This window comes from Leuresthes tenuis, unplaced genomic scaffold (genome assembly GCF_036924035.1).
Source record: "Leuresthes tenuis unplaced genomic scaffold, fLeuTen1.0.hap1 SCAF_8, whole genome shotgun sequence".
NCBI classification, from domain to species: domain Eukaryota; kingdom Metazoa; phylum Chordata; class Actinopteri; order Atheriniformes; family Atherinopsidae; genus Leuresthes; species Leuresthes tenuis.
Window position 1 is genome coordinate 25838051 of NW_027325362.1, and position 16398 is coordinate 25854448.

The following is a 16398-nucleotide window of genomic DNA, read 5'->3' on the forward strand; positions in this document are numbered from 1 at the left end:
AGTCAATCTAGACATTGAGAAATATGAAGGACAAAGCAGTTTTAACATAGTTTGAGTGAAGGCATTCATTTATAGTAAAATCAATAATCGTGCAGAACTCATGAAAATAAGCTTATTCTCGGATTCCTAAAACTTTTGATTTGCTCTTTCTTTACTGCAAAGTACAATGTTGTTCTTTGTTGAAGTCGATCTAGACATTGATAAATATGAAGGACAAAGCAGTTTTCACTTGGTTTGAGTGAAGGATTTGCAGCTGAAAACCTCCCGCTCCCGCTTTTGATTGTGTATAGTCGGAATTTCGAGCCTTTTCTTACCCGGTTTTTAGAAATTATGGTTGGACATTCAGACCTTGCAGCCGAAGACCTCCACTCCCTCTTTTGATCATATATTGTCGGGCATTCGCACCTTGTCTTACCCGCTTTTTACAAACTATAGTCAGACATTCACACCTTGCAGCTGAACCACCTCAGCTCCCTGTTTTGATCATGTATGGTCTGGCAATACTACCTTTTCTTACCCGTTTGTGAGTAATTATGGCTGGACATTCACACCTACTTGCAGTCGAACACCTCCGCTTCCGCTTTTGATGGTATATATTCGGGCATTCGAACATTTTCTTACCAGCTTTTTACAAACCATGGTTGGACTTTCACACCTTCTTGTAGCCGAACAACTCCGCTCCCCCTATTGATTGTGTACAGTCGGGTATTTTAACCTTTTCTTACACGTTTTTTACCAACTATGGTCGGACATTCACACCTTCTTACAGCGGAACACCTCCGCTCCCTCTTTTGATGGTGTATGTTTGGGCATTCGAACCTTTTCTTACCCGCTTTTTACAAACTATGCTCGGACATTCAAACCTTCTTGTAGCCGAACACATCCACTCCTGCTTTTGATGATGTATGGTTGGGCATTCAAACCTACTTGTTGCCCGCTTTTCATTAATTTTGGGTGGACATTCACACCTTGTCACAGCCAAACACCTCCGCTCCCTGTTTTGATCATGTATGGTTGGACATTCGCACCTTTTCTCACCCGCTTTTTGCCAACTATGGTCGGCTGTTCACAGCTTCCTCTCCACCATACTTGTATGGTGGGATATTCACACCCACTTGCATCCGAAGACCTTTTGTTGATATTTAGTCGGTCATTCGCAGCTTACCCGCTTTTGGCAAACTATGGCCTTCATGCAGCCAAACACCTCTGATCTCGCTTTTGATGATGTAAGGTTGGGCATTCAGACCTTGCTTCACCTGCTTTTCACCAAATATAGTCGGACATTCACACCTTCTTGCAGCCGAACACTTCCGCTCCACCTTTTAGTGTTCTATCACACCTTTTTTTTCACCGCATTTTATAGATTATGGTTGGAAATTCTCAACCACTCTCATCCGAAGACCTCTCCTCCCGCTTTTGTTAATATATTTGAACTTTAGTCGGACATTCACACCTTCTTGCAGCTGAACCACCTCCGCTCCCTGTTTTGATCATGTATGGTCTGGCAATACTACCTTTTCTTACCCGTTTGTTAGTAATTATGGCTGGACATTCAAACCTACTTGCAGCCGAACACCACCTCTCCCGCTTTTGATGATGTATGGACCGGCATTCTTACCTTTTCTAACACATTTTTCAGCAATTATGGTCGGAGATTCACACTTACTCACAGCCGAACAACTCCGCTCCCGCATTTGATGGTGTATAGTCGGGCATTCTCACCCTTTCTCATCAGCTTTTTGCAAATTATGATCTGACATTCACACCTGCTTTTGATAATGTATGGTTGGGCATTCGCACCTTATTTACAAACTATAGTCAGACATTCACACCTTGCAGCTGAGCCACCTCAGCTCCCTGTTTTGATAGTGTATGTTCGGGCATTCGAACCTATTCTTACCCCCTTTTTACAAACTATGCTCGGAGATTCACACCTACTCACAGCCGAACAACTCCGCTCCCGTATTTGATGATGTCTTGTCCGGCATTCTAGTCTCTTCTAACACATTTTTCAGCAATTATGGTTGGACATTCACACCTACTCACAGCCGAACACTTCCGCTCCCGCATTTGATGGTGTATAGCCGGGCATTCTCACCCTTTCTCATCAGCTTTTTGCAAATTATGATCTGACATTCACACCTACTTGCAGTCGAACAGCTCTGCTCCCGCTTTTGATTATGTTTGGTTGGATATTCGAACCTTTTCTTAACTGCTTTTTACAAACTTTGGTCGGACGTTCACACCTTCTTGCAGCCGAACACATCCACTTCCACTTTTGATGGTATATATTCGGGCATTCGAACCTTTTCTTACCCGCTTTTTACAAACCGTGGTCGGACTTTCACACCTTCTTGTAGCCAAACAACTCCGCTCCCCCTATTGATTGTGTACAGTCGGGTATTTTAACCTTTTCTTACCCGTTTTTTACCAACTATGGTCGGACATTTACACCTTCTTACAGCGGAACACCTCCGCTCCCTCTTTTGAATGTCTATGTTCGGGCATTCAAACCTTTTCTTACCCGCTTTTTACAAACTATGGTCGGACATTCAAACTTTCTTGTAGCCGAACACATCCACTCCTGCTTTTGATGATGTATGGTTGGGCATTTTCACCTTTTCTTACCCATTTTTCAGTAATTATGGGTGGACATTCACACCTTGCAGCTGAACAACTCCTCTCCCGCTTATGATCATGTGCGGTTTGATATTCGAAAATTTTCTTTCATGTTTTAAAGCAATTATTGATGGACATTCAAATCTTCTTTTAGCCGAACACATCCACTCCTGCTTTTGATGATGTATGGTAACCTTTTCTTACCCGCTTTTTACAAACTATGGTCGGATATTCAAACCTTCTTGTAGCCAAAACACTCCGCTCCCTCTTTTGATCATACATTGTCGGGCATTCGCACCTTATCTTACCCGCTTTTTACAAACTATAGTCAGACATTCACACCTTGCAGCTGAACCACCTCCGCTCACTGTTTTGATCATGTATGGTCTGGCAATACTACCTTTTCTTACCCGTTTGTGAGTAATTAATCCCAAAATATTGAGCATAAAATAAGTCTTTATGCTGATGATGTATTACTTTTCCTTCAGAACTCACAGACGTCTCTCAGTCACACGATCACACTCATAAATAAATTCTCAGCACTTTCTGACTACTCTATCAACTGGTCTAAGACCACAGTTCTGCCCATTAACTGTAGGGTCCATAATATACCTGCGATCACTTTACAGTCAGGAAATATTAGATATTTAGGCATAAACATTTCCTCCAGGCTCTCAGAGCTAACAAAGCTAAATTATGTGCAATTATTAAAGACAGTAGAGGACGATCTCTCGTTGGAAGTCCTTACCTATATCACTTATGGGGAGAGTTACATCCATTAAAATGATGATACTACCAAAAGTTAACTATTTGTTCTCAATGATCCCCATAAAACCATCTGCTACTTGGTTTAAGTCACTAGATTCATGCATCTCCAAATTTCTGTGGAAAAACAAACCACCACGTATTAGTTTAAAAACCCTACAGAAGACCAAGGACAGTGGTGGATTAGATTTACCTCATTTTCAGCACTATTCCTTAGACAATAGGTTACAATATATATCAAAATGGTTTAAACCTTGTTGTTGTCACAGTTCCCAGAGACGTTGTAATCGTTGAGGATTCTATATTCACCCCCTCATTAGAGGCACGTAATGCAGATTGATGACACTGAATCTTCTTCTCTGTTCATTGCTGGCATCATTCCCAGCATCGTAAGTGTTCGTGGCATTGTTAGCCTCTTCTTCTGGATCTTGATATCGAGAATCCTTTTGTATTTCTGGTTTGTCAGTCCTCTGTCTTCGTTCACCGGAGTCTTTGTCTTTTTGTCCTTGAGTTTGGTGATTTTTTCTTCTTTTGATGCCTTGACACAATGTGACAGGTGATACCACGTGGGAGATCCTGTAACTTGGATTGCTGTCCCTGTGCTGCGAAATGGCTGTGCTGCTCAAATGGTCTCTCCTTCATCATGGTTACATGCTGCCATTCCGACATCTCGCCATTCCGACATGGGTCTCCAATTGTCGGAATGGCGACACTTAATCTTTTATCAAACGTCCCACCATTCCGACACTTTTTTCCTCCTATGGTCGGAATGGCGGTATGTTTTTTGTTTTTTTTAACATACCGCCATTCCGACAGTTCCTTTTAATAGTCTATTTTTTACCCAAAACATTTTGCACTAATGATATGCCAGGCCCCAGCCGCCCAGACATGGGCCGTGCACTGGACCTGGGCCCCAGGAGCCCGAGCGCCCCCAAACCCCCCGGCAGAGGCCCCACCCAATACCCAGGAGGGCCAAGCGCCCCAGACAGCCACAAAGTGGGTCAGCGCCTGCCCCAGCGCCCCTGGCCAAGTGCCCTGGGAGTCAAGACGTGCCCACAGGTGGGTGAAGTCGCGAGCAGTGGGGAGAGGCAACGCTGATGCCCCATCGGGAGAAACACAGGCAGGCCAGGCGACAGCAAGTCCCAGATCCAGGCCCAATCATTACCACACACACTTTCACGTCCCATACATCCACACATCCACACATCCTACCTCCCTCGACTCTGCTGGGGTGTAGTGCAGCGGGCACACCAGGAGGCCAGCAACCCCCCAGCCACCACAGACCCCGAACCAGCAGAACAATTAATTAATCCTCCTGGCCCCTCCTGCCCCGAGCAGACACCAGGAAGCAGGGGTGTGCGAAGAAGACCCCTCCCCTCACCCTTCTGGCTCTTCAATATTTTCTAATAGTGAGCAATTAAAATTGAGGGGCAGCCAAACTTGTAGAACTGGGAGCGCGGCACTCTGGGCAGCCTACATACCCAAAGAGCCCCGCCCACCAGATGCCACTCAGTGTAACCACCCCCCAAGACCTAATGTGTGTGTGTGAGTGTGTTTGATAAGTAGTAATGTCTAAGGTGTAATTAAAACAGGGGCAGGGAACTGCAGAGTGCAACCAAAGGGGACCACCTACGTGGCCCCATCCACTACACCCCACCGAACACACACGCCCCCAAAACCCTTCATGTGTGAGTGTGTGCTGTGTACAGGAGCCAGAAGGGAGAGGGGTATGGGGATATATACCGGGGGAGCTACTCTCCCCCAGAGAGGGCAGCCAGGGACTGGCTGCAATAGGCATCCCCGCTACCTGGGAGCCAACAATGGGCAGGAGGGCCTGATGTCCACCAGGCTCTGGGCCTGCAGCGACCATATTCCGGGAGCTACTGTACCCCCAGAAGGTACCCATCCCGCCCCACCCCACTCAACCCAACCCCACCCAGGAGGACCACTACAAAAAACAAACAAACAACATCAAAAAACAAACAAACAAACAACCCGGTCACACCAGTCGCAGCAGCCCGGGCCTGAGACCCACCATCACCCAGCAACCCACCACCACCACTATGTGATAAAACTAATCAGAGGGGACCAGAGAGAATGAAATTCAGCCAATTGATGTTTTGAGGAGGCAGACATTGTTTCCATGCTAATATAATCTAAAAGAAAATTTCTAAACTGGTTAATACACAGATTGTTCTTCGCTTTCCAGTTCATGAGAATAGTTTTCTTTGCGATACATAACACTGTGACAACCATGTGTGCTGAGTTAATTTCCATGTTGATGTTGTCTAAGTCACCCAGTATGCACAGTGTGGGGCATGCAGGGATGCTACACTTTAGCCATGTTGATAGGTCCTCACAGACTTCAAGCCAGAACTTCTGGACAGGCGCAGAAAACCACAAAGCGTGTGCATAATCATCAGGTGTGTTATCTGTGCAATGTGAGCAGATGTTTGAGTGTGTTAGACCCATCCTGAACATCCTTTGTCCTGTATAGTGTGTTCTATGAAGGATTTTGTATTGTATGTGCTGTAAATTAGGATTTCAAGTCTTTATGAAGGTGTTCAAACATATTTGTGGTTAGAAGCTATGACCAGAACTGATGGATAAATCTGCCTCCCATTTTGAGGATGGAAGAGACATTGTGTCATCTATCTTAGACAATAATTTATATATTTTTGATAGTAGTTTTGGGGTAACGGCCCCTATCAAGGGGTCCGGCACTCCATATTCCCGGAGCACCCCCCACAGGACTCCACGAGGGACACGGTCGAACGCTTTTTCCAAGTCCACAAAACACATGTAGACTGGTTGGGCGAACTCCCATGCACCCTCCAGGATCCTGCCGAGGGTATAGAGCTGGTCCACTGTTCCACGGCCAGGACGAAAGCCACACTGCATCTCCTGAATCCGAGGCTCGATTATCCGACGGATCCTCCTCTCCAATACCCCCGAATAGACCTTACCAGGGAGGCTGAGGAGTGTGATACCCCTATAGTTGGAACACACCCTCCGGTCCCCCTTTTTAAAGAGGGGGACCACCACCCCAATCTGCCAGTCCAGAGGCACTGTCCCCGATGTCCATGCGATACTGCAGAGGCGTGTCAGCCAAGACAGCCCTACAACATCCAGAGCCTTGAGAAACTCAGGACGGACCTCATCCACCCCCGGGGCCTTGCCACCGAGGAGCTTTTTAACCACCTCGGCAACCTCAGCCCCAGAAATGGGAGGCCCCGTCTCCGAGCTCTCCGACTCTGCCTCTTCCGAGCACGTGTTGGTAGGATTGTGGAGTTCCTCGAAGTACTCCCCCCACCGACTCACAACATCCCTAGTTGAGGTCAGCAAAGCCCTGTCCCCACTGTAAACAGTGTTGACTGTGAGCCGCTTCCCCCCCCCTGAGACGCCGGATGGTGGACCAGAATCTTTTCGAGGCCGTCCGGAAATCGTTCTCCATGGTCTCACCGAACTCCTCCCAGGCCCGAGTTTTTGCCTCAGCAACCGCCGAAGCCGTGGCCCGTCTGGCCCGTCGGTACCTATCAGCTTCTTCCAGGGTCCCACTGGCCAAAAAGGCCCGATAGGACTCCTTCTTCAGCTTGACGGCTTCCCTCACCACTGGTGTCCACCAGCAGGTTCGAGGGTTGCCGCCACGACAGGCAAAGACCACCTTACGGCCACAACTCCGACCAGCTGCCTCGGCAATGGAGTCACGGAACATGGCCCATTCGGACTCAATGTCCCCCACCTCAAATATGGTTGAAGCTCTGCCGGAGGTGGGAGTTAAAGCTCCTTCTGACGGGGGATTCTGACAAACGCTCCCAGCAGACCCTCACAATACGTTTGGGCCTGCCAGGTCTGATCGGCATCCTCCCCCACCAGCGGAGCCAACTCACCACCAGGTGGTGATCAGTTGACAGCTCCGCCCCTCTCTTCACCCGAGTGTCCAGGACATACGGCCGCAAGTCCGATGATACAACCACAAAGTCGATCATCGAACTGCGGCCAAGGGTGTCCTGGTGCCAAGTGCACATATGGACACCCTTATGCCTGAACATGGTGTTCGTTATGGACAGTCTATGACTGGCACAGAAGTCCAACAACATAACACCACTCTGATTCAGATCGGGGGGGCCGTTCCTCCCAATCACACCCCTCCAGGTCTCACTCTCATTGCCCACGTGAGCATTGAAGTCCCCCAGCAGAATGAGGGAGTCTCCGGTAGGAGCATTCTCCAGTGCCTCCCCCAGAGACTCCAAAAAGGGTAGGTACTCTGAACTGCTGTTTGGCGCATAGGCACAAACAACAGTCAGGACTCGTCCCCCCACCCAAAGGCGGAGGGAGGCTACCCTCTCGTTCACTGGGGTAAACCCCAATGTACTGGCACACAGCCGGGGGGCAATAAGTATGCCCACACCTGCTCTGCGCCTCTCACCACGGGCAACTCCAGAGTGGAAGAGAGTCCAACCCCTCTCAAGAGTACTGGTTCCAGATCCCAAGCCGTGCGTCGAGGTGAGTCCGACTATATCTAACGGTCTGATGAAGTTTCAACAATAAACAACAAACTTTGTATTATGAGAAAGAACCAGACTCATTCTTTAGAATTCCGAAAATAAGCTCTATTTTACGAGTTATGCACGAATTCGGATTCTCCTATAAAACGAATTCCTTAACTCAAACCAAGTTAAGACTGCTTTGTCCTTCATATTTATTCATGTCTAATCAAGTTTCAATGATAAACAAAGTTGTACTTTTTAGAATGAGAAAGAACTTCTTCAGCAATAAGCATCTCTCGACAAATGACGAAATACAGATTTTGCTATAAAATTAATTGCTATCAGCCTGACTTAAAACTGTTTGTCTTCCTTATTTATCCACTTCAAATCAAGTTTCAACAATTAAAAAAATTTTGTAGTTTGAGAAAGAACAACTTAATCTTGAGCAATCAGTATAAAAAGAAGGTAAGCAAAGGTGCGAATGTCAAACCATACATGATCAAAACAGGGAGCGGAGGTGTTTGGCTGAGACAAGGTGTGAATGTCCACCCATAATTAATGAAAAGCGGGCAACAAGTAGGTTCGAATGCCCAAGCATACATCATCAAAAGCAGGAGTGGATATGTTCGGCTACAAGAAGGTTTGAACGTCTGACCATAGTTTGTAAAAAGCGGGTAAGAAAAGGTTCGAATGCCCGAACATACACCATCAAAGGAGGGAGCGGAGGTGTTCCGCTGTAAGAAGGTGTTAATGTCCGACCATAGTTGGTAAAAAACGGGTAAGAAAAGGTTAAAATACCCGACTGTACACAATCAGTAGCGGGTGCGGAGTTGTTCGGCTACTAAAAGGTGTGAAAGTCCGACCATGGTTTGTAAAAAGCGGGTAAGAAAAGGTGCGAATGTCCGAAAATGTATGATCAAAAGAGGGAGCGGAGGTGTTCGGCTGCAAGAAGGTGTGAATGTACACCCATAATTACTGAAAAATGGGTAAGAAAAGGTGCGAATGCCCAACTATACATAATCAAAAGCAGGAGTGGATGTGTTTGGCTCCAAGAAGGGTTGAATGTCTGACCATAGTTTGTAAAAAGCAGGTAAGAAAAGGTTTGACTGCCCGAAAATACACCATCAAAAGAGGGAGCGGAGGTGTTCCGCTGTAAGAAGGTGTGAATGTCCGACCATAGTTGGTAAAAAGCGGGTAAGAAAAGGTTAAAATACCCGACTGTACACAATCAAAAGCGGGAGCGGAGTTGTTCGGCTACTAAAAGATGTGAAAGTCCGACTATGGTTTGTAAAAAGCGGGTAAGAAAAGGTGCTAATGCCCGACAATGTATGATCAAAAGAGGGAGTGGAGGTTTTCGGCTGTAAGAAGGTCTGAATGTCCAACTATATTTTGTAAAAACCGGGTAAGAAAAGGCTTGAAAGCCCGACTATACACCATCATAAGCGGGAGAGGAGGTGTTCAGCTGCAAGAAGGTGTGAATGTCCACCCATAATTACTGAAAAATGGGTATGAAAAGGTGCGAATGCCCAAACATACATCATCAAAAGCAGGAGTGGATGTGTTGGGCTACAAGAAGGTTTGAAAGTCCCACCATGGTTTGTAAAAAACGGGTAAGAAAAGGTGCGAATGCCCGACAATGTATGATCAAAAGAGAGAGCGGAGGTTTTTGGCTACAAGAAGGTTTGAATGTCCGACCATAGTTTGTAAAAAGCGGGTAAGAAAAGGTTCAAATGCCTGACAATACACCATCAAAAGCGGGAGCGGAGTTGTTCCGCTGTAAGACGGTGTGAATGTCCGACCATAGTTGGTAAAAAGCGGGTAAGAAAAGGTTCAAATGCCTGACAATACACCATCAAAATCGGGAGCGGAGATGTTCCGCTGTAAGACGGTGTGAAAGTCCGACCATAGTTGGTAAAAAGCGGGTAAGAAAAGGTTAAAATACCCGACTGTACACAATCAATAGGGGGAGCGGAGTTGTTCGGCTACAAGAAGGTGTGAAAGTCCAACCATGGTTTGTAAAAAGCTGCTAAGAAAAGCTTCGAATGCCCGAATATATACCATCAAAAGCGGAAGCGGAGGTGTTCGGCTGCAAGAAGGTGTGAACGTCCGACCAAAGTTTGTAAAAAGTAGTTAAGAAAAGGTTCGAATATCCAACCAAACATAATCAAAAGCGGGAGCAGAGCTGTTCGACTGCAAGTAGGTGTGAATGTCCAGCCATAATTACTCACAAACGGGTAAGAAAAGGTAGTATTGCCAGACCATACATGATCAAAACAGGGAGCTGAGGTGGTTCAGCACCAAGGTGTGAATGTCTGACTATAGTTTGTAAAAAGCGGGTAAGCTGCGAATGACCGACTAAATATCAACAAAAGGTCTTCGGATGCAAGTGGTTGTGAATATCCCACCATACAAGTATGGTGGAGAGGAAGCTGTGAACAGCCGACCATAGTTTGCAAAAAGCGGGTGAGACAAGGTGCGAATGTCCAACCATACATGATCAAAACAGGGAGCGGAGGTGTGAATGTCCACCCAAAATTAATGAAAAGCGGGCAAAAAGTAGGTTTGAATGCCCAAGCATACATCATCAAAAGAAGGAGTGGATGTGTTCGGCTTCAAGAAGGTTTGAATGTCCGAGCATAGTTTGTAAAAAGCGGGTAAGAAAAGGTTCGAATGCCCAAACATACACCATCAAAAGAGGGAGCGGAGGTGTTCCGCTGTAAGAAGGTGTGAATGTCCGACTATAGTTGGTAAAAAGTGGGTAAGAAAAAGTTAAAATACCCGACTGTACACAATCAATAGGGGGAGCGGAGTTGTTCGGCTACAAGAAGGTGTGAAAGTCCAACCATGGTTTGTAAAAAGCTGGTAAGAAAAGGTTCGAATGCCCGAATATATACCATTAAAAGCGGAAGCGGAGGTGTTCGGCTGCAAGAAGGTGTGAACGTCCGACCAAAGTTTGTAAAAAGCAGTTAAGAAAAGGTTCGAATATCCAACCAAACATAATCAAAAGCGGGAGCAGAGCTGTTCGACTGCAAGTAGGTGTGAATGTCCTGCAATAATTACTCACAAACGGGTAAGAAAAGGTAGTATTGCCAGACCATACATGATCAAAACAGGGAGCTGAGGTGGTTCAGCACCAAGGTGTGAATGTCTGACTATAGTTTGTAAAAAGCGGGTACGATAAGGTGCGAATGCCCGACAATGTATAATCAAAAGAGGGAGAAGAGGTTTTCGGCTACAAGACGGTGTGAATGTCCGACCATAGTTGGTAAAAAGCGGGAAAGAAAAGGTTAAAATACCCGACTGTACACAATCAATAGCGGGAGCGGAGTTGTTCGGCTACAAGAAGGTGTGAAAGTCCAACCATCGTTTGTAAAAAGCTGGTAAGAAAAGGTTCGAATGCCCGAATATATACCATCAAAAACGGAAGCGGAGGTGTTCGGCTGCAAGAAGGTGTGAACGTCCGACCAAAGTTGGCAAAAAGCAGTAAAGAAAAGGTTCGAATATCCAAACATAATCAAAAGCGAGAGAGATTGTGTTCAGCTGCAAGTAGGTGTGAATATCTAGCCATAATTACTCACAAACGGGTAAGAAAATGTAGTATTGCCAGACCATACATGATCAAAACAGGGAGCGGAGGTGGTTTAGCTGCAAAAAGGGGTGAATGTCCAACTAAAGTTCAAATATATTAACAAAAGCGGGAGGAGAGGTCTTCGAATTAGAGTGGTTGAAATTTCCAACCATAATCTATAAAATGTGGTGAAAAAAAAAGGTGTGAAGGAATTAATTTTATAGCAAAATCCGAAATCATGCATAACTCCGCAAAAGGAACGTATTGCTCAACCAAAGGGATGCTTCTTTCTCATTCAGGGTAATATGAGGAACTTTATGCTTGATACATTTTAGACATGGATAACTATGAAGGACAAAGCAATTTTAACTTGGTTTGAGCAAAGCAATTCATTTTATAGGAAAATCCGAAATCGTGCAGGACTCATGAAAGTAAGCTTATTCTCGGATTCCTGATCCTCCAGTGTTGCTCTTTCCTATACTGCAAAATACAGCCTTGTTCTTTGTTGAAATCGATATAGACATTGATAAATATGAAGGACAAAGCAGTTTCCACTTTGTTTGAGTGAAGGAATTAATTTTATAGCAAAATCCCAAATCAAGCAGAACGTATGAAAATAAGCGTGTTTTCGGATTCCTGATCCTTCAGTGTTGCTATTTCTTCTACTGCAAAATACAATGTTGTTCTTTGTTGAAGTCAATCTAGACATTGATAAATATGAAGGACAAAGCAGTTTTAACATAGTTTGAGTAAAGGAATTCATTTTATACATAAAATCCCAAATCATGCAGAACGTATGAAAAGAAGCTTATTCTCGGATTCCTGATCCTTCAGTGTTGCTTTTTCTTCTACTGCAAAATACAATGTTGTTCTTTGTTGAAGTCGATCTAGACATTGATAAATATGAAGGACAAAGCAGTTTTAACTTGGTTTGAGTGAAGGAATTCATTTTATACATAAAATCCCAAATCATGCAGAACGTATGAAAATAAGCTTATTCTCGGATTACTGATCCTTCAGTGTTGCTCTTTCTTCTACCGCAAAATCCAGTGTTGTTCTTTGTTGAAGTCAATCTAGACATTGATAAATATGAAGGACAAAGCAGTTTTAACATAGTTTGAGTGAAAGCATTCATTTATAGTAAAATCAATAATCGTGCAGAACTCATGAAAATAAGCTTATTCTCGGATTCCTAAACCTTTTGATTTGCTCTTTCTTTACTGCAAAGTACAATGTTGTTCTTTGTTGAAGTCGATCTAGACATTGATAAATATGAAGGACAAAGCAGTTTTCACTTGGTTTGAGTGAAGGATTTGCAGCTGAAAACCTCCCGCTCCCGCTTTTGATTGTGTATAGTCGGGCTTTCGAGCCTTTTCTTACCCGGTTTTTAGAAATTATGGTTGGACATTCAGACCTTGCAGCCGAAGACCTCCACTCCCTCTTTTGATCATACATTGTCGGGCATTCGCACCTTGTCTTACCCGCTTTTTACAAACTATAGTCAGACATTCACACCTTGCAGCTGAACCACCTCAGCTCCCTGTTTTGATCATGTATGGTCTGGCAATACTACCTTTTCTTACCCGTTTGTGAGTAATTATGGCTGGACATTCACACCTACTTGCAGTCGAACAGCTCTGCTCCCGCTTTTGATGGTATATATTCGGGCATTCGAACCTTTTCTTAACTGCTTTTTGCAAACTTTGGTCGGACGTTCACACCTTCTTGCAGCCGAACACCTCCGCTTCCACTTTTGATGGTATATATTCGGGCATTCGAACCTTTTCTTAGCAGCTTTTTACAAACCATGGTTGAACTTTCACACCTTCTTGTAGCCGAACACCTCCGCTCCCGCTTTTGATGGTGTATAGTCAGGCATTTGAACCTTTTCTTACCCGCTTTTTACAAACTATGGTCGGACATTCAAACCTTCTTGTAGCCGAAAACCTCCGCTCCCTCTTTTGATCATACATTGTCGGGCATTCGCACCTTTAATTACCCGTTTTTTACAAACCATGGTCGGACTGTCACACATTCTTGTAGCCAAACACATCCGCTCCCGCTATTGATTGTGTACAGTCGGGTATTTTAACCTTTTCTTACCCGCTTTTTACCAACTATGGTCAGACATTCACAACGTCTTACAGCGGAACACCTCCTCTCCCGCTTTTGATGGTGTATAGTCAGGCATTTGAACCTTTTCTTACCCGCTTTTTACAAACTATGGTCGGACATTCAAACCTTCTTGTAGCCGAAAACCTCCGCTCCCTCTTTTGATCATACATTGTCGGGCATTCGCACCTTTTCTTACCCATTTTTTACAAACCATGGTCGGACTGTCACACATTCTTGTAGCCAAACACATCCGCTCCCGCTATTGATTGTGTACAGTCGGGTATTTTAACCTTTTCTTACCCGTTTTTTACCAACTATGGTCGGACATTCACACCTTCTTACAGCGGAACACCTCCGCTCCCTCTTTTGATGGTGTATGTTTGGGCATTCGAACCTTTTCTTACCCGCTTTTTACAAACTATGCTCGGACATTCAAACCTTCTTGTAGCCGAACACATCCACTCCTGCTTTTGATGATGTATGGTTGGGCATTCAAACCTACTTGTTGCCCGCTTTTCATTAATTTTGGGTGGACATTCACACCTTGTCACAGCCAAACACCTCCGCTCCCTGTTTTGATCATGTATGGTTGGACATTCGCACCTTTTCTCACCCGCTTTTTGCCAACTATGGTCGTCTGTTCACAGCTTCCTCTCCACCATACTTGTATGGTGGGATATTCACACCCACTTGCATCCGAAGACCTTTTGTTGATATTTAGTCGGTCATTCGCAGCTTACCCGCTTTTGGCAAACTATGGCCTTCATGCAGCCAAACACCTCTGATCTCGCTTTTGATGATGTAAGGTTGGGCATTCAGACCTTGCTTCACCTGCTTTTCACCAAATATAGTCGGACATTCACACCTTCTTGCAGCCGAACACTTCCGCTCCACCTTTTAGTGTTCTATCACACCTTTTTTTTCACCGCATTTTATAGATTATGGTTGGAAATTCTCAACCACTCTCATCCGAAGACCTCTCCTCCCGCTTTTGTTAATATATTTGAACTTTAGTCGGACATTCACCCCTTCTTGCAGCTGAACCACCTCCGCTCCCTGTTTTGATCATGTATGGTCTGGCAATACTACCTTTTCTTACCCGTTTGTTAGTAATTATGGCTGGACATTCACACCTACTTGCAGCCGAACACCACCTCTCCCGCTTTTGATGATGTATGGACCGGCATTCTTACCTTTTCTAACACATTTTTCAGCAATTATGGTCGGAGATTCACACTTACTCACAGCCGAACAACTCCGCTCCCGCATTTGATGGTGTATAGTCGGGCATTCTCACCCTTTCTCATCAGCTTTTTGCAAATTATGATCTGACATTCACACCTGCTTTTGATAATGTATGGTTTGGCATTCGCACCTTTTCTTACCCATTTTTCAGTAATTATGGGTGGACATTCACACCTTCTTGCAGCTGAACACTCTCCCGCTATTGATTGTGTACAGTCGGGTATTTTAACCTTTTCTTACCCGCTTTTTACCAAATATGGTCGGACATTCACACCGTCTTACAGCGGAACACCTCTGCTCCCGCTTTTGATGGTGTATAGTCAGGCATTTGAACCTTTTCTTACCCGCTTTTTACAAACTATGGTCGGACATTCAAACCTTCTTGTAGCCGAAAACCTCCGCTCCCTCTTTTGATTATACATTGTTGGGCATTCGCACCTTATTTACAAACTATAGTCAGACATTCACACCTTGCAGCTGAGCCACCTCTGCTCCCTGTTTTGGTAGTGTATGTTCGGGCATTCGAACCTATTCTTACCCCCTTTTTACAAACTATGCTCGGAGATTCACACCTACTCACAGCCGAACAACTCCGCTCCCGCATTTGATGATGTCTTGGCCGGCATTCTAGTCTCTTCTAACACATTTTTCAGCAATTATGGTTGGACATTCACACCTACTCACAGCCGAACACTTCCGCTCCCGCATTTGATGGTGTATAGTCAGGCATTTGAACCTTTTCTTACCCGCTTTTTACAAACTATGGTCGGACATTCAAACCTTCTTGTAGCCAAAAACCTCCGCTCCCTCTTTTGATCATACATTGTCGGGCATTCGCACCTTATCTTACCCGCTTTTTACAAACTATAGTCAGACAATCACACCTTGCAGCTGAACCACCTCCGCTCCCTGTTTTGATCATGTATGGTCTGGCAATACTACCTTTTCTTACCCGTTTGTGAGTAATTAATCCCAAAATATTGAGCATAAAATAAGTCTTTATGCTGATGATGTATTACTTTTCCTTCAGAACTCACAGACGTCTCTCAGTCACACGATCACACTCATAAATAAATTCTCAGCACTTTCTGACTACTCTATCAACTGGTCTAAGACCACAGTTCTGTCCATTAACTGTAGGGTCCATAATATACCTGCGATCACTTTACAGTCAGGAAATATTAGATATTTAGGCATAAACATTTCCTCCAGGCTCTCAGAGCTAACAAAGCTAAATTATGTGCAATTATTAAAGACAGTAGAGGACGATCTCTCGTTGGAAGTCCTTACCTATATCACTTATGGGGAGAGTTACATCCATTAAAATGATGATACTACCAAAAGTTAACTATTTGTTCTCAATGATCTGGTTTAAGTCACTAGATTCATGCATCTCCAAATTTCTGTGGAAAAACAAACCACCACGTCTTAGTTTAAAAACCCTACAGAAGACCAAGGACAGTGGTGGATTAGATTTACCTCATTTTCAGCACTATTCCTTAGACAATAGGTTACAATATATATCAAAATGGTTTAAACCTTGTTGTTGTCACAGTTCCCAGAGACGTTGTAATCGTTGAGGATTCTATATTCACC